Source organism: Sceloporus undulatus, chromosome 6 (genome assembly GCF_019175285.1).
Source record: "Sceloporus undulatus isolate JIND9_A2432 ecotype Alabama chromosome 6, SceUnd_v1.1, whole genome shotgun sequence".
NCBI lineage: Eukaryota > Metazoa > Chordata > Lepidosauria > Squamata > Phrynosomatidae > Sceloporus > Sceloporus undulatus.
The window spans coordinates 154,549,432-154,575,882 of NC_056527.1; positions in this window are offsets into that span (position 1 = coordinate 154,549,432).

Consider the following 26,451-nt stretch of genomic DNA (forward strand, 5'->3'; position numbering starts at 1 on the left):
TTTTTCTCTGAGGCTGAGAGGGTGTGACTTGCCTAAGGTTACCTGGTGAATTTCCATGGCTGAGAGGAGATTCAAACCATGGTCTCCAGAGTTGTAGTCAAACATTCAAAACACTACAGCATGCTGGCCTTCTTGTTTGTTGTTTGTTGTTTGCCTCCAAGTCATTTCCAACTTATGGTGACACTAAAACAACTCTATCATGGGGTTATCTTGGCAAGATTTGTTCAGAGAAGGTTTGCCATTGCCCTCCCTTGAGGTTCAGAGGGTGCAACTTGCCCAGTGGGTTTCATGGCCATGTGGGAAACTGAACCCCCAATTTTGAGAGTCCTAGTCATACACTCAAACCACTACACCACATTGGCTTTGACTTATTTTCTTGTCCAAGCTGTGTGTGTGTGTGCGTGCGTGCATGCGTGCAATTTGCACAAGTGTACTGTCTCTTCTTTGTGAAGCAAAGAGCACACATGCAGCAGCTGAAATCTGTCATTGGCACATAGCTCTGCATGCACAGCTCCACACCCTCCCACCAATGGATACTTGCCATGCCCTAGGTACTTGACCATGATGCTGTTGCTTACTGGGGGTGGGGGGAGAAGGTGTTTCAGTCGATAAAGAGGCAGCTGATCTCGGCTCAGTTGGTGGGATGCTTTTGGATGGAGTATAAGAGCAAGTGGATAAGCATTTTGGTGCCATCCAAAATGGACTTATCCATGGAAAAGCTGCATTTATGCATGCCTAAGTCTCTATGATAAAGGGCCAGCATGGTGTAATGGTTTGAGCATTGGACTAGGACTAGGAAACAAGGGTTTAATTTCCAGCTCGGCCATAGAAATGCACTGATCATGGGCAAGTCATACCTTCTCAGCTTCAAAGGATGTCAATGACAAACCACACCTGAAGGAACCTGCCAAGAAAACCAAATAATAGGTTCACCTTAAGGTCTCCATAAGTCAGAAATGACTTGAAGACACCACCACTACAAGTCACTAAAAGGATAAGACAGAAGGACTGGTGAATTGACCCAAATGGCTCAAAGCATACATCCAAAGATTCTGGTTCTCATGTCTGTGGGGTAACTATTGTAGTTCAGCAACACAGTTTGTACAACACATAAATCTGGTGCAACGTATGTGATTTGTGCTAAAAATCCTCCTTACAAATGTGAGAATTCTCTCGAGACTGACAGAAAATATCTCACTGCTGTTCAAACCAGGAGCAGAATTATTATGGTTTTATTGTTCTTGCACTCAAAGAGACAGACAAGAAGGGATTTGCATCCCTCGGCTAAAGCTCAGTGGTAGAGTTGTGGGTAGGCAATCCCAAATGCCATGTCCCAGAGCTGAAAAGCCCCCGAGACTAAATTCTGCAGCAGGAGCAGCAACTCCATGGAGAAATTCATTTTCCTCTTAAGTAGTGACCTCCACCTTGGATCATATATACAGTTCACTAAATCCTGGGGAACCACTGCTGCTGGAGATGATTCCTCTGGTGAATAAGATAGCTCCAGGGAGCATTTACTAACCAGAATCTTTCTCCTCAGGTATCACACCCTCCTTATACTCATAGTGGAGGAAATCAATGACCATAAAAATGTGTGCTAGCCCTTCAAAAACCATATGCAGCACCTGAAGGAATGGTGCTTCTAGGTTTATCTTGGCCCCCAAAAGTCTTCCCGTTGCTCCACTTCAGTGGTAGGCCCCTTGAAAATTTAGGGACATAAGTTGCATCTTTCTGGGTCCTACTATATCTATACCTGAGGTTGCAGTATCACCCTGTACGGCATCTGAAGAAGTGTGTTTATATCCACAAATGCGCATGCTAACATAACAACCAGTTAGTCTTAAAGGTGCTGCCACATTCCTCCCACCCTCCCCTCCCTTCTATTTATGCTGCAAACGACAAACCCAGCTACTCCTTGGGGTGCCTCTACACTGTAGAAATAGCACAGTTTGACACCACTTTAACTACCATGGCTCCAGCCTACAGATTCCTGGGATGTGTAGTTTTGTGAAGCACCAGCACCCTTTGGAGGAGAAGGTGAAAGAGCTTGTAAAACTACAGATCCCAGGATTCTATAAGATGGAGCTACTGCACATAAAGTGGTCCCAAATTGTATTATTTCTACAGCTTAGATGCACCCTTGAAAAATCACTTAACTTGTCTTGTACATTAGGTATAGGTCTTCTAGCCATGGTCCTGAGTCAAGGATAAAAAACTCCAGGCAGTACTGTCCAAGGTCTTGGATCTGTTCTGCTCTGGATCTGTGTCCTGTTGCCCCAGTTGCTGCATTGTTGAATCCCTAGTGGGTCAAGATAGGATGTCCAACCCTTGGCAAATAGCAGGTGATGGGGGGGGGGAATCCCATGTATTGAGCTGTGTGCTTTCAAGTCATTTCCAACTTAGATTGACCCTCTCACGGCGTTTTCTTAGCAAGTTTCTTCAGAGGGCATTTGCTATTGTCATCCTCTGAGGCTGAGAGTGTGTGACTTAGCCAAGATCTCTCATTGGGTTTCCATGGCCCAGTTGGGATTTGAACTCTGTTCTACAGAGAGTCCTAGTCCATTGCTCAAACCATTACACCACACTGACTTTCAGTTTCTAGACTGCAACTAAAGCAAGCAATATTCACTTTGATGGAATACGTGGTATAAGGCTACTACCTATGTTACCTGCAGAGCTTGAGAATGAAGATAGATAGATAGATAGATAGATAGATAGATAGATAGATATGGAGGACTGCAACCCAGTGAACATGCTCTTAGAGTTGTTATTCCCTCCCGTCAAGTAACTTTTCCAAGCTCTGGTTATATGTGTTTGGGCAGAGAATTGCTTGGACTGGGACTCAAATCTACAGAAAGAGAGGGAGAATAAGAATGCAAACAATGCCCAAAGTTTAAACAAATTTAGATTATAATCAAGTCTATCCCCTCTTTTAATTCTTTTGAAGTAAGATTACATTTTTATGGCCTATACTTTCATGCATTTTACACTGGAGATGTAATCATTGAACATATTCTTGCTTTGAGTTTGGCAGCCATTCCACATATGCCAACAAAACAAATCTGGTAATAAACACCAAGCAAAGCCTTGCTGTGTTTTTGTTGGTTGTTGTGTGTCTTTTTTTCTTTTTAAAGAAAATGGGAGAGTGCTGGAAATTGCTTCTTATAGGAAAAAGAAGACAAAACAGCAACCATTTCTCTTCCTTGTTCCAGAAAGACAGAAAAAGAGAAGAATCATTTCAAGAGGAAGGGTATCTACTGGTCATTATGGATGGAAAGAATATTCATCTATATATATATATTTAAAAAATGAACAACATAGGTTTTTCGGGGTTTTTTGGGGGGGCAAGTTCCGGACTAACTGTGTGCAAAATTTGCATGGGGTTATTTGGCACAGGAAATATTTTCAGTGCAGAAAACATCATTTTCTGAATAGATAAATAATTTTAGGCAGAAATAGTGTTTTCTGCACAGAAAGTGTTGCTTCCTGTGCATAAAATGCTGTGATTGGTGATTCATCCTGTGCAAAACTTACTGATTTGCATAGGAAACAATATTTTCTGCACAGGAAACAACATTTTCTGTGTAGAAAATGATGTTTTAGCAATATTCCCTTTGTAAGGAAGGAAATGGCCTTTGGACCATATATACATCAATGGGATTTCACTCTGCCTTGGGAAGTAGCTGGTTTGGTTTAGCATTGCAAAGGAGGCAAGGGGACTGAATAATTTAATTTAGTATGAACAAGTAGACCACAAGTTGAACATGAGTCAACAGTGTCATGCGGCAGCTAAAAAGGCCAATGTGATTTTAGGCTGCATCAATAAAAGTCTAGTGTCTAGATCAAGGGAAGTAATAGCACCAATGTATTCTGCTTTGGTCAGTCCCCACCTGGAATATCGTGTCCATTTCTGGGCACCACAATTTAAAAAGGATGTTGAGAAACTGGAGCGTGTCCAAAGGAGGGTGACTAAAATGGTGAAGGGCTTGGAAACCATGCCCTATGAGGAACGATTTAGGGAACTGGGGATGTTTAGCCTTGAGAAGAGAAGGTTAAGAGGTGATATGATAGCCCTGTTTTAATACTTAAAGGGATGCCATATTGAGGAGAAAACAAGCTTGTTTTCTGCTGCTCCAGAGAATAGGACACAATGGAGCAATGGATGCAAGCTCCAGGAAAAGAGTTCCAGCTCAACATTAGGAGGAACTTCCTGACAGTAAGGGCTGTTCAACAGTGGAACAAACTCCCTTGAAGTGTAGTGGAATCTCCTTCCGTAGAGGTTTTTAAACAGAGGCTGGATGACCATTTGCCGGGGATGCTTTCATTGAGATTTCCTGCATGGCAGGGGGTTGGACTGGATGGCCCTTGCAGTCTCTTCCAACTCTATGATTCTATGAGTCTATGATCTGAGAATTACAGTCTCCTTCCTCAGATAAACTAATGTGGTACAAGCCTCAGAGATGGTTACATATATGGGATTTTTGTAGGCACCTTATATATGTGTACATCCCCCTTATGGAAGCACTTGGGCATTTTTCATCTAATGCAAAACATCTGCATTCAGTTCAAGGCTGCAGAAGGGATGCCTTTCTAAGGAGAAGCTATGCAGGCTTAGCAAAATCCATCCCTTTGGCTTTCTCCTGATCTTTTTGGGTGGGGTGGGGGGACCTGACATTCTTTTCATTCTGGATTTGCTGGGCTGTGCATAGCACCCCAATGTGAAATATGCGTTCAGTTCTGCAACCCTGCACTTCTCTAATGAGCTGGTTTTGCACACCTGCCACATAATTCTCTGAGCCTAAAGCTACATTGCTTTTCATTAATGCAAGCTTTCAGACATTTTTTAAAAAAGTAACCAATTGAAGCTATTCCGGTGGCAGTGGCATGTGGCCTAGTATGATGTTCCACAGTTTCTGTATAAATCCTGTGTGTGTTGTGTGCCTTCAAGTCATTTCTGACTCATGGTGATCCTAAGGTGAACCTATTATGGGGTTTTCTTGGCAAGAGTTGTTCAGAGGAGGTTTTACTTTCTGAGGCAGAGAGAGTGTGATTTGCCCAAGGTCACCCAGTGGGTTTCAAGGCCAAGTTGGGAATTGAACACTGATCTCCAGAGTCGTAGTCCATGCTCAAACCACTACGCCACTGTATGCCCTACCTTCTGTGTAAAGCACACTAAAGAAGAGCCTCACCTCCTTTCACATGACTGAAGACGCTAATGAAATATTTTTTTCTATGGGAAGTGAGATATCAAAATTCCTTACCCCAGCTATGGAGCTCCTGGTCCATCGTGTTAACTCCCACCTTGCAATCGCAAATGGTACAAAGGAGACATTTGCCAGCCAAATGATTCATCTCCTTGTACAAATAACATGAACTTGGTTTCATACTATGCAAACCCATTAAACCCATTCAGAGTTTACAGCAAATAGCAATTTCAGCTCTGTGTTTTGCTGGTTTTAGAGGCTTTACCTCAATTTGCTCACTCAACCCCCCCCCCCTTCTCGTCCCTGTATTTCTATTCTTTTCTCGCCATCATTTTCTTTTTCACTCATATTTTAATTTTTCATGTTTTCTTTCAGCTCTTCTTCCTCATTTCCCCCCTCTCTTGCTCTCCTTCTTTCTTTCTGATCCTTCTCCAGGATCTTTGAAAGTTTCTTTTTCTTCTTCTCAATTTTCTCTTCTGATGATCTCTTTTATGCCCCAGCGTTTTAAAATTCTCTCCTCCCTTCTTTATTCTCTGTTCAAATTTGCTTGCAGTTATCATTATCGTGGGCATATTCCCAAGCATGCAAATATAAATCCATCCAGTTGTGGGAAAAGTGTCTTGATTTGTGAATCTGTAAAATGCACATTAGGTTTCCTCCCATTAATAAGAAGAGGAAAGGGTGCAGACGAATAGGAAAAATCATTGGTCAAGAAAGAATAGTCTGGATTAACCAGTTTGCCACTTACTTCATGGAATAAAGTGCCTGGTTCCATAACAGAACCCAAAGTGCTGATACCTGATGAAATGTTAGAAGCATTAGGGGAAGATCTTGAAAAAGGTGTTTTGGGGAAACTAAGGTATATTCTGCACTGCAGAAATAATGCAGCTTGACTCCACTTTAATTGCCATGGCTCAGTGCTATGGAATTTTGGGATGTATAGTTTGTTGTGACACCAGACTCTCTGACAGAGAGGGCTAAATAATTCTTTCTTGTTGTTGTGTACCTTCATGTCATTTCCATTTTACGACAACCCTATGATGAACCTATCATGGGGTTTTCTTAGCAAGACGGGATTTGTCATTGCCATCCTCTGAGGCTAAAAGAGTGTGACTTGCGCAAGATCACCCAGTGGGTTTCCGTGGTTGAGCTGGGATTGAACCTTGGTCTCCAAAGTCCTAGTCCAATGCTCAAACCATGCCAGAAAACTACACACCCCAGAATTTCATACCATTGAGCCATAGCAGTTAAAATAGTGTTCAGTTGCATTAATTTTGCAGTGCAGATTAGACCTAAATTCCTGAGGGGAGCTGTAGCTGTAGCTCCCCAAAGTAACTTTTCCAAAGTCACGTTTTTATGCTTAGCCCAAGAGGAAGCAGAGTGACACACTGACAATGGCAATATCATTTTCTCACTCTGCTAATTTAATGCATCAAGAAAGAAAGATGGCCCCAGGCTAGATTGAATCTGCACTGAACTTAATCAAACTTGATAATGATAACTAGATCATAAACTCTCATTTGGAAATGCCATCGTTCCCTCTGAAGCCTTCATGTTGAGGTATAATGACTTGGAGGTCAGCTCAAAGAACGTCCTGGGAGTTTGAAATAACCTCCTCTGACTTCGGAAGGTTGTCATTTTTGGGTAGATCAGATTAGTGTCCTTTCATTCTCTTGGGCAGAGACTGACCTTTTTGTCCTATGTAAGCAGTGCATTTTAGGTTAGGAACAGGTGACTGGTGGCAGCTTGCTGCTTCAGTACAGTCCCTCAATCTGTCAGTTCTGACTTCCCTCTGTGTTTCTTTAAATAGCTTAGGAGAGACAGATACGTGAGCGAACAAAAGGAGGTTAGGGAAATCCTCTTATGCATGTGCCCAGTCTCAGACTATTCCCATATTTTCTTTTCCCATTGGGAAAGCAGGAGAAAAGGCAGGTAGATTAGTCCACAGCAGGGAGAGGAAAGAGATTCTGTGTATCGGCATGCTATGATCTCATTCATTCTCCATAGGGACAGAAAATAAATTTGTTAAGCTGTACAGTCTCAAAGAAAGTAGCCATTTTTAAGCTCGTTCTGGGAATGAAACATACTACACCTCCAAAATCCCCATTTTTGCAAGTCTGTCAGTGTGATTCTGAGAAATGAATGAAACACAAAACAATGCACATGTTTGAAAAGGTGAACAATGCCAATGTGTCCAGTGTGTCTGTGTGGAATGTAGACATATGCTTCCGTGAGTGGATTAAAATGGAGATGTTGGGTAAAAGGCACCAAAAGATGGGTATCTTAAGAAAAATCTGCAAAACTCATACAAATTTAAAAGTGGGAAAGTAAAACAACACAGGACTACATCCAATCCCACCTGAAGCAGAACCACTAAATTAACAGTATTTACATAAGTATTGATTTACTTTGTCAAATGTGTGTGTGTTGTGTGCCTTCAAGTCGTTTCTGACTTATGGAGTCCCTAAGGCGTAAATCTATCATGGAGTTTTCTTGGCAAGATTTGATCAGAGGAGGTTTGCCATTGCCTTCACCTGAGGCTGACAGCATGTGACCTGCCCAGGGTCACCCAGTGTGTTTCATGGCTGACCAGGGATTTGACCCCTGGACTCCAAGTTTGTAGTCCAACACTCAAAACACTGCACCTCACTGGCTCTCTGGGGGTATAGTGTAGTTGGGACTAACAATTGGAATTAGGCTTGGGTGGGAATTAGGTAACCCTCCAGATGTTGAGTGATAATTTCCAGTGTTCCTCACTATTGGCTCTGCTGACTGGGGTGCTAGGAGTTGCAATCCAGTCTGGAGGATGCATGACTCCCATCTGAATGGATTGGAGCATCTGATTCATTTGCATCCTGCTCAATTCAGGTTCAAAGGATGCACTGAAGCAAGACTACGGGTGCATCTGCAGTGTAGAAATCATGCAGTTTAACACCACTAATTATTATGGTGCCATTCTATAGAATCCTAGGGTGTGTGGTTTTGTGAGTCATTAGCCTTCTTTGGCAGGGAAGGAGAAAGACCTTGTAAAACTACCAATTCTAGGAGTCCATAGGATGGAGCTACAGCATTTAGAGGGGTGTCAAACTGCACTATTTCTACAGGGTAGATGCACCATGAGTCACTGAAAGTACCAGGGAAAGCTTCATTGGTGACAGATAGCTGGGGAAAGCATGCAATAGCAGGAAATATAAGAAAAGGAAGTGTTTTAGTCTCGCTTTCAACTGAAACACTGAAATAGCCTCTAGTGCATATTGTCTGCACCATTTCTGCACTGCTAAATTATTCTCTTGGCTCCACATTGGTCTTCAAGTTCTTGAGCAAGGCACTCGCGTTGCATATCGGTTGAGGATATATACCCTAACTGGACTAGCCCTCTAGAAGTTACAAGGTAACACTCATAGGTTCAGGAGGGGTATAATCCAATTCCTCCTTTCTTTTGAGAAAGGGAGAGGTGGAAGATCCTCAGTCTCACAGAAGGAGTTTCTTATCAGCACCCAATCTGGCACAATCACACTGGCTGAATCTCTGTTTACTTTTAGGTTTAAAGTCTCTTTTATTGAGTATCCTGAGCACAGTATGATGAAACTATGAAACACGGCTTTCATAGGAAGCTAGTACATATACATGTATGTATGTATGCATATGTCTTCAAGTCTTCTACCAATTTATGGCGATACCATGAATTTCATGAAAAAAATCCAAAAAACAGAACTTGATTTTGCGATTTCATATAAAGAACACAATTTTACAGTCTTAGAGTCTGGTTCCACAACTCCCCCTTGGATACCAAAATCTGTGGATGAATAGTTTCAAACTTTGGATGGCGGAGTCTGTGGAAGTAGAATGTGTGGATACAGAGGGCCAACAACACTCTGCCATTGTATATAATGGGACTTGAGCATCCATGGATTTCAGTATCAGTATTCCTGGAACCAAACCCTGGTGGATACTAAAGGCCTGCTGTAAAATTGTGTCCCTTACACGAAATGGCAAAATTAAGGTTCCTGAAACCAAACCCCAGCAGATACCAAGAACCCACTGTATTCCACATGGCCTATCTTGCATATCTAAAGGAGCCTTCTGCCTTGAGGTGTAATGGAGGATCCTTTCAATAGCACATCTTACTTATTTGTGTAGAATGGTGTGTGTGTGTGTGTGTGTGTGTGTGTGTGTGTGTGGTCTACAGGCAGCAAAATATCAACACGGAGAGGAGGCGGAATTGCAGGAAAATGCTATGGTGTCTCTCACTGACAGAAGCTTCATTGTTACACAGTAGTGACAAGATAGTTAAAAGAAAGAAGGAAAAGGGACAATGAATGTTTTTAAAAGAAATGAATGAATAAGGAAGCACCTGACATCCTTATTAATGAGAATGAATGGCATTCTATGAAATGCTTCCCCGTTCCCTCCCTGGCACGCACCCAATCCAGGGCGGGAGGAGGAATCAGTGGCTGCAGGCAAGCATTTGACAGAACAATGGAAGCAACTTCTGAACGAGAAAAGCATTTGAAGAAAACCCATCCAGTGTGATGAAATGAAGAACAACCCAAGGACATTTCTGGGACAGGGAAAAAATATGCTTGTGTGATGGGTGAGCACACAGAGTATGTCTGAGGTCAGACAGTGGCTGGGGGGCACTGCGTATCTCTTGAACAATTAATAATAGAAACAGAAATCAGCCGCTAATTGGAACTAGAACACCCTCATAGAGCTCGGCCGCTGTGGAGGAGGATGTACAATTCCTATCTACAGTACTTACAAGAGAGATTATTCACATACACACACAAAGGGAAAACCTCAATCAACAGGGATGAAAAGAAATCAGATCAGCCTTCTGCAAAATCATTCTGAACACTCTTTAATTCCTAATGGGCATTGCAGTGACAATATTGGGATTGCGAGCAGGATGGAAACATTTCTAAATTTCACTTGCTACCAAAGTGAATGAAGATGAGCTTATTTGACAATAGAAATGGTCCATGAGTTAAGCACTAGTACCACCACCACCATTGACCAGAGTCCTGTGGATGTCTTGCGCATGCATGTGTACTCCTATGAGGATGATGCAACATTTTTGTCCAATGTGGAACAGCCACATTCAAAGGAGGATAGAGAGTCGTTTCACCTATGGTCTTCTTGCTCACGTTTCCGTGCAAACACATGAATATATGTTTAAAATGTTGTAAATTATCAACAGACATGCATGTAAATACACCAGAAAATCTCCACCATGGCTTCAAAATTTCTGGATTATAGAATCATAGAGTGAGAAGATACCCCAAAGGATCATTCAGACTAACCCTATTTTCCCATGCCGGAATACACAAGTAAAGCACCCCTAACAGATGACCATCCCACCTCTGTTTTAAAACTTCCAAAGAAAGAGCACATGCTCTCTGAAGCAGTGTATTCCAATGATGAACAGCTTTTACCATCAGGAAGTTCTTCCTAATGTTTCAGTGGTATCTCTGTTCCTGTAGCTTCAATCCATTGCTTTGTGGCCTAGTTCTCTGGAGCAGCAGAAAATAAGCTTGCTCCATCCTCAATATGACATCCTTTAAAATATTTAAACAAGGCTATCATGTCACCTCCTAATCGCCTCTTCTGCAGGCTAAACATGCCGAACTCCAAAAACTGCTCCTCATAGGGCTTGGTGGTTTCCAGATTTTTCACTCTTTTAGTTGCCCTCCTCTGGACACACTCCAAGATGTCCACATTCTTCTTGAATTATGGTGCCCAGAACTGGACACAATATTCCAGATAAGGTTTGACCAAAGCAGAATAGAATAGTACTATTAATTCCCTCGATCCAGACACTATACTCTCATTGATGTAGCCTACAATTGCATTAGCTTTCTAAGCTGCCATATCATAGTGTTGGCTCATGTTCAGCTTGTGGTCCACTAAGACTCCTAGATCCCTTTCATATGCACTGCTACCAAGCCAGGTGTCATCCATCCTATATTTGTGCATTTCAGTTTTACTGCCTAAATGTAGTATCCCACATTTCCCCCTGTTGAAATTCATTTTGTTAGTTTTGGTCCATTTTTCTAGTCTGTTAGGGTCATTTTGAATTTTGGTCCTATTCTCTGGGATGTTAGCCACCCATCTATAAAACAGACATTAGTGGATTAAATGTAATTTCTGGAGTTGACTTGGAATCTGTCAAAGAACTGTACAGAATCTGAGTCATGTCCACCTTCAAATAATCAAGTAGGAACCAGAGAAGTATTCTGTTTCTGCATTGCACCAAGATCTCAATTAGTTAGATCTCACCTATATTGGTTTGCCAGAGGGCAGTATACAAATAATTATTATTATTATTATTATTATTATTATTATTATTATTATTATTATTATTATTATTATTATTATTATATATAGAATTAAGTAAAATCCAGTTCTCACAATTTCAAATGCTATACAAAATGAGGCCTGTTTTCAGTCCATTTTGAATGGCAGAACATGAACAGTGCTGGTTATACGGATAGATTCCCAGTGGATTTCTGATTTTTGGAAACAGAGATGGGCATGGATGTAAAGCGTCCGTGTTCAACATTGCAACACATCCCAAATGTTGTCAACTTACAGTAAGCCATGACACACCATTCTGTATTTTTGTTCGGTCACCATAGTAATGACAAAGTAAAGATCAAAGAAGCATGCAGAGAGCAGGAGGAGTTTGTTGTCAGGTTGCTTCACTGCATGCATAACCAAAAGTTTTGCTCATCCTCTCTGCCTCTTGCTTTCAGACACATGTAACTATTTTTTTGTTTTTGAGCAAGAGCAGAAAGAAGGCCTTACCTTCTGCTTCTCAGTATGGTGGGTTTTCTGACCCCTTAGGAATTAAAACTTGGAATGGTATGAAGCTACATGATAAGGAATGCTTTGGAAATTCTCATCAGCCTCTCATAGCATAGTCTAAGTGTTAACATCTTCAAAGAACACCTAGTCTAGCCCACTGCCTATGCTCAAAATAGATTTCTATAGCATTCTTTGTGTTTGAACACCTAATCTCTACTTAAATCTCTAGGGAGGAGAAGCACTCCACCTTCCTAGGCATTCTGCTCCAGTTTCAGGCTACATCTGCACTGCAGAAATAATCCACTTCGACACCACTTTAACTGCCATGGCTCAGTGTTATGGAATTCTGAGCACTGTAGTTTTGTAAGATATTTAGCCTCTGTCAGAGAGCTCTGATGCCACAACAAACTAGTAAGGTGGTGAATCCACTTTGGGTTTTCGTCCAAACTTTAATGGAGGGATCCAAAGTGCTGGAAGTATTTTGGGAATAGAATAAAGGACCTTGGATGGCTTCTTTAAGGTGTGGGCTAAAACCTAGATTCATATCCCCACTGGTAAAAAAGCCATGAGCTGATACTGCAAAATAAAAAATAAAAAAAATGGCCCTCCAGGTATTTTGGGCTTCAGCTCCCATAATTCCTGACTGTTGGCCAAGCTGTCTGGGGCTTCTGGGAGCTGAAGTCCATGACACCTGGAAGACCAAAGTTTGGGAACCACTGACTTTCCCCATCAGGATGTTGTCTTTAATTTTGACTGTTTGTAGGCAGGCATGGGGTTATGGAGCAGTAGGCAAAAGAGAATCCAGGACTGGCAATGGCTGCTCCTGCATATAAGACTTGTGACAAGGATTGCTCTCAAATCGGTGAGTATGGGTTTCCTTTCAATGGTGAAACACGGTGAGAATGCGGACTCATATGATAAAGTCCTCTCTCTATATAATACCACATAAGCCTTGGAAATACAGTGCGCCCATGACAGAAGAAGCAGCACTGCATGTTGGAAGGAGTAATAGCACCTGCATCTGTGCCGTACATGCTCTGCCATGCTACTGCACCTCTGCAAGCCCCATTACTTCTAATGGGGCTCAAGCATATGCAGAATTTCTTTTACGTGGGGAGGAGGTCTGGAAGGGATCCTTCGTATTAAGAGAAGGGACCACTGTATACAAAAAGAAATGTACAAGTAGTTGAAGCAAGGTGTGCTTTTCCTGACAAATGTCAGGAGACGGACAAGTGTGGTGCCCAATTAAATTATTTTCCATCCCTAATTGAAATCCAGAACTTAATTTTTTTTTTACAGCTCTCTGAACCCCTAGAATTAGAAGATTCTTGGGACGGTATTCCAAAAAAAGTAACTTTTCCAAGCTCTGATGATGCTTTTAAAAAAACAAACAAACAAAAAAAAAACCCCTGTACTAATAACCAGGACTGTTCACAATACTCCAAGTGAGCAATGAATGAAGCAGTTTCATTTGTCTATGTCCAGAGTTGAGACGTTTCAAGTGACCTAGCTTTGTTTTGGGAATGGAAGGGATGCCTTAAGTACCCTGCATTGTTCTTTCTTTTTTCTTTTACATACTCCCACGTTTTAAGCACAGCACTCCAGATATACACTTTTCTGAAACTGCTGTTTCCTTCGCACTTTTCCCACAATCTACTTGAACGATGAATGATGTGCAGGTGTGCGTACAACACTAAACCTCTGCTCAACGGAATGAAAAGAAATCTTGATCTGATTATATTGCATCCAGGTTCTTCTCATGAAGACTTCTACTGACGCACATGAACACCTTTTAAATGGCTGCCATTCTGCTGTTAGTGTAATACTGCTTGAATGACAGTTTGCATATGTTTTAACTATAGGTGCTTTTATTGTAATTTTCTGCCTTTTCTAAGCCTTTGGGTGTATCTGCACTGTAGAAATAATGCAGGTCGACACTACTTTAAGTGCTGCAGCCTATGGGATTCTGGGATTTTTACTTATGCAAAGTCTTTCATCTTCTCTGGCAAAAAGTGCTGGTGCCTCAAAAAACTATAGATCCCAGGATTCTGTAGGATGGGGCCATGGCAGTCTGGGAGAAAGCCTGGGGTATAAATAATAGATATGACCCTGGGCTGGCATGACTTTTCCTCTGACTGGTCTCTCATTCTATAAGTGCACTCATTTGGTCACTTGCCACCTTTAAATGGGGCATCTTTAACCGAGGATGAGAGGAAAGAAGTGAAAGGGAATGAAAGTTACAACACGTTTTTATTAATTTTTTTCAGTGCCCTCTTTTAATTCATTTTAATTCTTACATTTAAATGAGAATTCAGGAAGAGTGAAATGGAGGGTGAAGAAAACAATCAATGAGAAAAATGGGATGAAATATACTTCTCCCTAATTTATGGCAGAAGAAATTTAGCAGAACAAATAAAGCAGAAATGGGCTGCACAGTTCCCTCCTCTGCCTTTTCCCCTTCAAGATTTCTTTGAACTTTTGCTAACTTCCCCTTGTACATCACCAAGGTGTCATTTTGGCTATTCAAACAACTACACTTAAGGCTTTGAAATAGCTTGGACAGAACCATAGAAAGGACTGCAAAGGATTATCAGTGCGGTAATCCACAGCTAAAAGAATTATAGCCATGAATATAGAATATGCATATCTTGTGTCCTGTTGTAGCATCCTACCAAACCCTACCTTCAGGTATTCAACACAGTTATGGACAGAATGGCAAACAACAACAACAAATTCCTCCTTTCAGAAGGGATCTAATACTTGTAAGCCTGACTGCTGCAAGAGCCTATTGGGTAGCAGCCATGGCATCATTTGAACCATGTAGCACCCCTTCTAGTCTTACAAATTGTTTTGCAATGGTTTTGCTTTTAAACATCTACTTTAACTTTGGAATAGTAAAACAGATAAGCATCCCCTGAAACATTATTTAAATGTGGTACAAGACTAACCTCCCATGCTTGAATCCCATCGTGGGAGAAAGTTGGGATATAAATCTTTGAAATAAATAAATAAATAAATAAAATGCTCTCAACATTTCACCATAATGTAAATATAGGCCACAATCCTGTTGGTTGTCAAATGTATGTCCAAATTTCACCTTGCAAGCAGTTTGACATTTTTGTCCAATGTAGAACAACTCTATTATGTTAAAGGTTAAAGAAACAGATTTCTACAGACGTCTCATTGCACCTGTATGCATGTAGATGTGTACACTCATTGTGCATAGACCTGCATTGCATATTGTGGATTGTATAACAGTATACTTGCCCATTGGATTGTTCATTGAATTGTGCAACTCACTAACAAGGTTGTGTTGTGCCCTTGCCATATACCTCCATCAGTGCAATGTTATGCTCCATCACTTCGATGTGGGATCTCAGCCAGAATTTTCTTTTTCTTTTCTTTTCTAGGAACAAAACCAATTTTCACTGTTCAGAACATGGTACTATTTCCTTTTCCGAACACTGGGACTATGTGAATTGGTGAGGAAAGGAGAATTAAAGATAATCCTGAGGATATGAGCTAGAGGGTGAAAGAAACAGTAGCATTATCCAGCAGAGGAAAGCAAGAGAGAAGTGAAAGAAGGAAAGTAGATATGAGTGGTATGTGTAACAGGGGCACGCTCAGCTTCACCTGAGTTCATTTTAAAGAAATGAGATGTGACAGTCTTCCCTAGAGAAAATAAGAAAGAAGGAATGGTGCTCAGAAAGGTACGTTCCCAAATTTTATCAAGGTGGACACATTGCTAGGGGTTGGGGGAACATTGGCATCCAAGAGCACCTTGGCTGGAACACCATGCTTTAAATTGTTTACCCTTTAAAATTGTTTTAAGAGAAGTTTTAGAGTCAATTTTGTTTCACTTCCTGTTTTAAAAAAGCTTCCCTTGAGCCTAACATATTTCTCAGGGGAGATGAGAGAACAAAAATATGGCAGATTTGCCCTGAGAGATGTTTGCCCCGAGGAACATTTGCCTACAGGCCTTAATATCCTAAAGGCACCAGATCCCACCATCTCTCTTCAGTATTCAAATGGAAAATTGCCAAGAAATCCCATGTGCTGTAGGTTTCTGAGGAAGGAATGGCGAAAAACATGTTTTGAGTAATCCTTGTCTAAGAAATTTCTATGAAATTGGTAGGTTTGTCATAACTTGAAAGCATGCACACATACACAGAAAGCTCACTAGGACTGGGAGCCTTCGTCATTTTAAGCCATGCAAAAGTGCTGACTGGGTGTTGGGAACAACATCCATCCTAGTGATTCTCCACTTGGAGGCTTCCGTTGTTTGGTTTATGACTGCTGGATTACTTTATGGCTCTGTTCACCATTGAATACTTACCTTGGATCACTCTGACCTCAAGAAAGGCATAGGCAGAAGCAACTAGCCCCAACTCTGCCTCTCAAACACAATCAGAGTCTTCTTTGATGGAGCCCATCTGAGAATGTCATAATCAAATACAGCTAAAATACAGCTAAAATACATAAATATGGTAAAGAAACCAGATCCTGTCTTATCTTGGAAGCTATCCAGGGTCATCCCTGGTTTGTACTTGGATGGGAGACTGCCAATGAAAACCGGGTGCTGTAGGCTGTATTTCAGAGGAAGGAACTCGCAAAACCACCTCTGAGAATTTCTTGCCTAAGAAAACTCTATGAAATTTATGTGGTTTTCATAAGTCAACAGGCAACTGGAAGGCTCATACACACACATGTGCCCCCCACCAAAATATGTATGTGTGTATCTATGTGTTAGGGGAACCCTAGGTATCTCAAAAACTGCCATGGGAAGCCTTATGTGGTCTGCAGGTGTCCCTTTCCACAGTATTGCATTATATGTTTAATAATATTAATAATAATAAAGTTTATTTATACCTTCTGTCTCTCCCACGGATCGAGGCGGGATTACATTAAGAGACACTTAGTACAATTTACAATCAATACAACAATAAAATACTAACACTGAATTTACCAAGAATTCCTATTAGTTTTCTAAAAATTACAATTCGTCCATTAGCCAACAATCAGAGTCAAGGAAGAGCAGTCGTCATAACCTTTTTATATGGAATTCAGTGGATAAGCCCACCGGAAGAGATCCATTTTGAGTACCTTCTTAAAGGCCTCTAAGGTAGTAATGAGACAGATCTCTTCTGGTAGGTCATTCCATAATCTTGGGGCCGCAGCAGTGAATGCCTTATGTGAAGTTGTCATTAACCTGGTATTATAATATTCTTACAACATTCAAAAACAAACTTGTTACATTACTCATTGCACTGTTTGTTGCTTTCCAGTAGCAGATGGTGGCTCCTATATCATGGTGACTCTGCTTTGAGTTCATGTGTCAACTTTAAAGGAGCCACTGAAGGTGATAAAGTCTTTTGAAGACAGAATTTCAGTGACTTGGCTACAGCCTTTAAAATTTGGACTAAAAGTGGGGGCAGCTTCATTGTCCTTCTGACATGGAAGCCACCAGAGGCCACTGCCTTATGTTGTGCATTAAGAGTCATCCCCCGGCCTACAACATCATCTATATATCATGGTAGAGATGGGTATTCATGCCCCCACAACTGCCTAGCAGCAGGTTTCTCACACTTTCCCTCAAGGAGGACATCAGATGAGGAACAAACCTTACACTGCAAGGGTATACTGGCGGTGGGGGGTGGGGTCCAATAGCTTTCCAGTTAGACAGCGGAGGACCATCTAGTCTCCTTTTATTATGTGTGACAGCCTGGAGTTAGAACCAGAGAGGGAGCATCCAGCCAAGTCTAGATAAGAGGTTGCTGCAAATTCTTCCCCTTAAATATAGTATTTGGTTGCATTTCAGGACTACTCAGAAGGAGGGCATTTGAAACATGTACTTTTGGATGTCTAGGGTGGGATATGCACCTTCAGGTTCAACAGCATTTCAATCACTCTGGCTGGTTGTTCAAGCCAACATTCCTTGCTCTAAGCAATCTCTGTGCCTCTCTGTGCCTGATTCCTCACCTGAAGCTCTGGCTATGGCCTACAATGCTTTATGACATGGTTTCTTAAACCCTTGGATTTCCAGATTCCTTGATTTTGGACTCCTTTTGTAATACATTTTTTCACCTCTCTCTTCCACCATTCCAGATCTCTCAGTAACTGACACAGATTTCCCAGACTTCTGCTTGCTCCTATTTGCCTCTGGCCACTTGGGATATACACTGATGGAGACTGAACCCATGTCAGCAGGACAAACTGTTGGTTACATCACTAGCCACTGGAATTTATTTATTTTTTCATAAGGATGAAAGAAGGGATGGGATTATTGTGGTTGATGGGGCTTGAGAGCCCATCAGGGGAAGAGGCAGGCTGGATCAGATAAATGCAAATAAATGAACTGCAGTCAGCTAGGTTAGAGCCAAAATACAGCAAGATTATTTGAGTGGATCACGTAAACCAGGACAGCTAAAGGGAAGGCTGTTCACTGCTGGCTTCATCTAGGATGATTCAGTCAAGCAGCAGTTAGGAGCACGGAGAGCTCCCAGAGGTCTTCATTAATTGACTTACAGCAGTGATTCCCAAACTCTGGTCCTCCAGGTAGTTTGGATTTCTGCTCCTAGAAGCCTTAGCCATGTTGGCCAATGGTCTGGGATTCTGGGAACTCAAGTCCAAAACACCTGGAAGGCCAGAGTTGGGAATCACTGACTTACAGGAAGATGGTTTATCAAAGGAATTGAGTCAAAGGAAGGCCTTAAGGCAATCATTTCCAACCTGGGGCCTCAAAAACTCCAGCCAGCAATAGCAATGATTAGAGATTTGAGGAGTTGCACTCCAACAATATTTGAGAAACCAAGGTTGAGAACCATAGTTTAAAAGCTTGCAGGGCCTGGTCTTCCCAAGGCTGCAACCCTACTGGGTCATGACTGTAATTCTTAAAGGGTCCAAGATCAGTTCTTCAGTATCATACTCCCACCTGGCTAATGGACAGGCAATGCTGTGGGAGGAGTAGTCCTTGGAATCTGAGGATGAGGGGAGAGCTATAACCTCAAACCAAGATAGTAGTGTAGGTGCTCAAGCCAGGAAGATATAAGTGGAGGTGCTAAGGACTGGATCTGAACTGTCATTGATGTGAGCTAGGTCCTAGCAGCACAGGACATGGAATGGCTATGGAACAGAAGTAAAAACAATCAGCACAAATTCAGCAAATGAATAGAATATACTGTATGAATTGTTTTTTGTGGGTTTTTCAGGCTATGTGACCATGTTCTAGAAGAGATTTTTCCTGACATTTTGCCAGCATCTGTGGCTGGCATCTTCAGAGAATGCTAGCAAAAATGTCAGGAGATGCCAGCGAAATGTCAGGAATAAACTCTTCTATTCCACATAGCCTGAAAAAAAAAAACACAAAAAACTATGGATGCTGGCCATGAAAACCTTCGACTTATATGAATTCAAGGCATAAATAGAAGCTTGGGTAACCATTTAGAGGGCTCCTACAGAAAGTGAAAAAGAGGAGGAGAGAGAACCCTTTCCAGAAACCTGGCAGAGATCTTATCTGGCTAAGATCTTATCCGGCTAAGATTTTAAAAAAGGATTATGAAAAGAAATGATTTTGATAAAATATGGATTTTTTAAAATTAAAAATGTATTAAGAAAAGAAGATAGGAAATTACCTCAACAGGAGGAATTAAAATTTTGGATGGAGTATAAAGAAGGGAATGGCTCCAGTGGGAAGGGGTGCACTGAGATGATATTTAGGATTATTATTATTATTATTATTATTATTATTATTAAAATACTTTATTAAGACAAAAAACAAATACACATAAAACATATAGACCACAACACATAATTACATCATTACATAACCTTCCCAACCTTAAATACAATACAATCTTCAATATACATATTATTACACTAATCATACAAACTTCTTCCATATACTTCTACCATCTCACATCTTCACATCTTCAAACACAAATTCACTCGAGCCAACTCATCCTAAACACGTACACACTAACTTCCTTCCTACCAATAGTTAACTAAATCATGGGTAAATGACTTCCTTAATTTGTTTCTACACAGTGGATCCTATCTCAAGAAAAGGGAGAAAAAAGCAGCAAGGAAACATACTATCATTTTTTCCTGTTATTTTCTTAAAAATTAATTACTTTGTTCCATTCACTCAGAAATTGTTCTTCTGATTTGTCTCTCAGTGCTTATGTTAGTTTGTCTAACATCACCCATCATATAATTTTAACCACCAATATTTAGGATTTTTTGTAAAAAAAAAAATGAATAAGATGCAAAAGTACATGTATGTATGGAAAGAATGTTAAATCTGTTTTGTTTTGTAAAATTTCAAAAATACTAAATAAAAATAATAATTAAAAAGATCAGAAACCTGGCAGAAGTAACATAAAAGCTTATCCCAGGGGCCTGAAAGTGTAGAAAACTGAGAGAGGGGAGCGATTCATAGTGTCAGAAGCACAAGATAAGTTCTGGCAGTAGAGAAGAACTTGGTATTTAGTCCAGAGACATGAATCAGAAATCCAGGTAAGAGCTTCTTTGGAGTGAGTGTGCAAATCACAAGCCAGATTGACATGGATCAAGGAAAGAATGATCAGATAGACACTGAAGGGCTTGAGGAAGCAAGGGACATTAGAGAACATGGAGAGCAAAGGAAAGAAGGAGATAAGATGATCGTTGACAAGAAAAGGAAGGTCAAAGTTTTTTTCTTTAAAAAGGGATTAGAGAAGGGAGCAAAGAATCAGTCAATAAGGAATATTTAAAGATATGAAGTGGAGAAGTCAGGGCTAGCTGGAGATATGGGTTTAAAGACAGAAAACAGAAGCAGGGCAGGAAGGAAAGTGTTGGAAAGAGAAAAGACTTCCCAAAAGATTGTTTAGGGAAAGAAATTGGGGGCAATCAGCTGGCATTTGGGATATATACAAGCAAGGAGAGGAAGAAGATAAAGGGAATATGAGTAAGCATTGATAAAGGAAGTGCTTCCAGAAAAAAAAGCAGGGAACAGGGAGGGAAAAGTCTGTCAGTTTTGCTTTCTTTTCCCCACACTGAAAATTTTGCAAATTCAGTAAATTCTGGTCAACAAGAATCTGAAAGGGAAAAAAAAAGCCTTTCTGGAGGGAAAAACATGAGGGAAAAAAAACCCAGAAGGGCTTGATGTAGTAGAGAGGTAATGATAGAGGAAAGGGTTTGTAGTTTTGTTTTGTAGTGAGGACCATCTGGAATGCATTTTGCAAAGACACAAGATAGCCAAGTGCCATTAAGCTGCATATATACATCACTTCAGCAATGAGGCCCACTGTGGAAGCACAGAAACAACATCTGGGACTATGCACCAATCTCTCATCCAGCTTCTAGACAAAGCTCAGGGAAAAGTTGGTTTTCCTCCTCCTCTTTGCAACGAAAAGAACTGCTTCTTGAATGAATGATCCTTCAGAAAATCATGAAGCCATCTGCCAACTCCTTTATTGAAGCAGCATCAGCAAGCATGTGCTAAGTCACTAAAATGGGGGTGGGCAAATCTAATGGGTCTTGGAGCCATTTTTCTGCCCTTGGAAGATTCTTTTTTATTTCCATTACTCTTTGTTAAATACAATACCAATAGAAAACAAACATGCTCCTTGATAGATTGAAAACTAGGTAGATGTTATAATCAAGCACTAATGAAAGCTGAGGCAGAAAGTCAGCTAGGAGGCAAGGACTCTATACGGTGCTTCTAAGGCTCTTCTTTGGAATAACTTTACAATGGAGTAATAATGGAGCCTCTTACTTTAAAGGGTGGAGGGAGTGTTAGGGAAATTGTGGGGAAATTATAAGATTAAAAGGAGGTCCTGAATGGTCAGATAGGAAGGCTGTGGTGAGGTGAAGGGTATGGTCTCTGATTGTTTGTGATGGGACTCCCTTTGTCTCCATTTCCTGGGGTCCAAGGTGTTCAACAAACCCGTTTCCTTCTATCCAGGTCTCACTCATGTCCTCAGGTCAGCGTGGCCCCTAGGACACAGTTTTACCACCCTTGAACTAAACAATGATTTGGTGATTTTAATGTACTTAGAGGCAAAGAGAGATGACAGTGCACCTGCTGTATGGCATTGGGATGAAGAGAATGAGGGCACCTGCACTGGCATCATAGTTTGTGCATGAGTTGGCTGAAGAAAGAAATGGAATAAATGAGAGCTCACCCTTCAGAGGCCAGAGCTTGGGAAATATCCCTTTTGGGACTACATCTTCCAGAATCCCACAGCAGCACTGTAAGTGTTGTTGGCGTATCTAACCCAAGAGGGCCCCAAGCCATTGACAGAGTTGCTGATTTAAAGTTAATGGCTAGCCTCTTGGAGTACACTGAGGTGAAAATGAGGATTTGCTTACTACCGGTGGTTTCAGAACAGGCCAGCCACCTGCTTCAGTGTAACTTTTATTGATGCAGCCTAAAATTGCATTGGCCTTTTTAGCTGCTGCGTCACATTGTTGACTCATATTCATTCATGTTCCTCTTATGGTCTACTTAGACTCCCAGATCCCTTTCACATGTAGTTTCATTCAGCCAGGTGTTGCTCATCCTATATTTGTGCATTTCATTTTTCTGCCCTAAGTGCAGTACCTTACATTTCTCCCTGTTGAAGTTCATTTTGATAGCTTTGGCCCAGCTTTCTTTCAGGTCATCTTGAATTTTGATCCTTTCCTCTGGGGTATTAGCTACTCCCCCTAATTTTGTGTTATCTTTGATAAGTATGCCCCCAACTCTGTCGTCCAGGTCACTGATAAAGATGTTGAATAGCACTGGGCCCAGGACAGAACCCTGTGGGACCCCACTGCTCACTTCTCTCCAGGATGAAAAGGAGCCATTGTTGTGCACCCTTTGGCTTCAACCAGTCAACCAATTACAAATCCATGTAACAGTTGCCTTGTCTAGCCCACATTTCACTAGTTTGTTTGCAAGAATGTTATGGGGAACTTTGTCAAAGGCCTTACTGAAATCAAGATATATTATATCCACAGCATTGCCTTCATCTACCAAGCTGGTAATTTTATCAAAGAAAGAGATCAGGTTTGTCTGGTGTGACTTCTTTCTCTGAAACCCATGTTGACTTTTTGTGATTATGGCATTGCTTTCTAGATGTTCACAGACTCTCTGTTTAATGATTTGCTCTAGAATCTTTCCTGGTATAGATGTCAGACTAACTGGACGATAATTGTTGGGATCCTCTTTTTTCCCCTTTTTGAAGATAGGGACAACATTTGCCCTCCTCCAGTTTGCTGGGACTTCTGTTCTCCAGGAGTTCTCAAACATTATTGCCAATGGCTCCAATATTACATTTGCCGGGTCTATAAAAATACTGTCATCCCCCCCCCTGCCTTTTTTGATGATTCCTCTTGAGATGTGGAACCACTGCCAAACTTACTTCCCTGAAAGAAAGAGGGGAGGCTAACCAGGAATTCTTTTGTCAGGAATCCAGCTCAGAAATATACACTCATCCCAGAAGAGAGGTGAGCCCCAGCATTCCCTCTCAACCATAGTCAGAGTCTTCTTTTGAGGAGTCCATTTGAGAATACCATCAATAAATATAGCTAGAAAGCACAGCAGGGACCCTAAATATCCTAAAGGCAGCAAATCCCATCCGATCTTAGAAGCTAAGCAAGATCAGCCTGGTTCGTACTGGTTATGAGCCTGGTTAGTACTGGAAGACCACCAACAAATATCAGGTATAGGATACGTACTAGGGTTAGGAAGGGGCGGTGCTTCCGCACCCCCCTAACCCTAGTACGTATCCTATACGTACAAGATGGCGGCGCACCTTCTACATGGGCGCCGCCATCTTTACGTACTGGACGCATAGCGTCCAGACGTGTCGCGGCGCCTATGATGTCGCGAGTCCGCGCCAGGCGCCTCGCGACGTCATAGAGGCGCCGCAAGAAGAAGCTCCGAAATGCTTGCTTGTATATATCCAAACCGTGCGGTTTGGCTGCTGCGGCTCCCGCACGGAGCAAATGTATCCCGCCTATATTTCAGAGGAAGGAATTAGTAAAGCCACCTTTGAGTAGTCCTTGCCTAAGAAAACTCTATGAAATTGATAAGGTCACCATAAGTCAACAGGCAACTTGAAGGCATAGATATATACACAGGAAGAGCTGGGAGCCTTCATAATTTTAAGCTATGCAATAGTGCTGACTCGGTGTTGGGAACAACATCCATCCTGGTGATTCTCTGTTTTAAGGTTTCTGCTGCTGTTTAGGACCCTTGGTTTGGTTTATGACTGTCAAGATTACTTTATGGTTCTGTTCACTGCTGAATCCTTGGACCTTAATAACCCAACTTTCTCAACCTTGGACTGTTATCGCCTCATGTTCTCCTCCCTTCTTCTGACAAGACTTCCTGGCCTTTTGATAACTACATTGGCTTTCCTCAACCTGAGCTAGAAGGACAAATACCATGTATTCATAATAAATCCATTTGCTTAAAAAAAATATGAAGCAGAGTGCTGTTTGGTGTTTTCTCCTGTGTAAGCTCCCCTGGGAAGACACTGGACACTTTTGTCGAATGTACAATTGATCATGGAAGTGAAGTTGCACTTGTGCCATATGAGATATATGTTCTCGGACAATGCGTATTTCTTTGTCCCTGCTGAAATCAGTGTTAATATTACTGTATTTGTCCATTCATTCACACATCCTGTTGTGCAACATTGGCATTCAACACAAGGATCATGTAGTACAATCAATAGATAAGTCCACATACAGATATTTATATTCTACAATTCTGATGCACGATCTCTGCTGTATTCATACCACTGATAATACAGGTTCATAAATATTTAGCCCTGAAATACATAAATACAAAACTCATCCATATGGATATGTACCCATAACAAAACAATGGTTCTCAATCTGGGCTTACTGAGTACTAAGTGTCATCCTGACTGGCCCCTATGTTTGCTTGGCATGGGAATAAAATTCTCTTCCTCTTATAGTGACGTATGTGAAGAATGTGTGAGAGGCATCACAGTTCTGTGATATTTGCCAATAAAATGGATGTGTAAAAGGGTGATTTATCCTGAGTCGGGTCATTGGTTCTTTTTGATTGGTATTAAATTCAGTTCAAAAAGAATGTTGAGAAGCTGGAGCGTGTCTGGAAGAGAGTGACCAAAATGGTGAAGGGTATGAAAACCATGCCCTATGAGGGGAAACTTAGGGAGCTGGAGATGTTTAGCCTGGAGAAGAGATGGTTAAGAGGTGATATGATAGCCTTGTTTAAGTATTTGAAGTGGTGTCATATTGAGGATAGAGCAAGGTTGTTTTCTGCTGCTCCAGAGATTAGGACCCAGAGATACCCTTGGATGTAATTCATCTGATCCGTTTAACCAGATATTCCTGTACTATCTCTTTACTTATTCTGTGCTGAAATTCCCCAATTCTGTCCTCTGCTCCATTATCCTCAGGTTGAGCACCCTTCTCCTTTTCTGAGAAGACTCAGGCAAAGAAGATGTTGAGTAATTCTGCCTTTTCTCTGTCCTCTGTTAGCATTTTGCCATCTTCTCCATGCAGTGGCCCTACCATTTCCTTTTTCTTCCTTTTGCTGCAGACATGTTCAAAAAAGCCCTTTTTGTTGTTCTTAACCTCTCTAGCAAGTCTGAGTTCATTCTGTGCTTTAGCTTTTCTGACTTTATCTCTACACAGGCTAACTATTTGTTTGAATTCCTCTTTGGTGATTTCCCTGTTTTTCCATTTCTTATACATGTTCCATTTAAAACTTAGCCCAGTTGAAAGTTCCTTAGTCATCCATCCTGGTTTCTTGAGACATCTCCCATTTTTCTTCCTCACTGGAACTGATTGAAATTGTGCCTTCAGTATCTCCCCTTTGAGAAACTCCCGTCCATCTTGAACTCCCTTCTCTTTTAGTATTCCTGACCATGGGATCACCCCCAGTATTTCTCAAAGTTTACTAAAATCAGCTTTCCTAAAGTCTAGAATGCGTGTCTGACTATGCCTGGCTTCTCCTTTCCATTTTATAACAAACTCCAGGAGAACATGGCCACTCCTACCTAAGGATCGCACCACTTGCACCTCACTAACTAGCTCATCTCTGTTGGTTAACATCAGATCTAAAATAGTTGATCCGCTTGTTGCCTCTTCCACCTTTTGGACAATGAAATTGTCTTCCAGGCAAGTGAGGAATTTGCTAGATCTTGAGGATTTGGCTGAGTTTGACTTCCAGCAGATATCAGGATAGTTGAAGTCACCACATGAACCAAAAGAAAGGGGTGACTGTCAGTAGGCTTGTCAAGTCTTGTCAGCCTCTCTGTCACATCACGGATCTTTGTCCCAGGGAGACAACACACCTCCCAAGACGTCAGGCCAACAAACCACTGGTTCAGTGCTTCTCAGCTAGGAGTCCCCCACGACAACCACACGCCTCCTCCGAGGCTTAACAGTGGCTGTTCCCTTTGGTGGTACTCTCAGG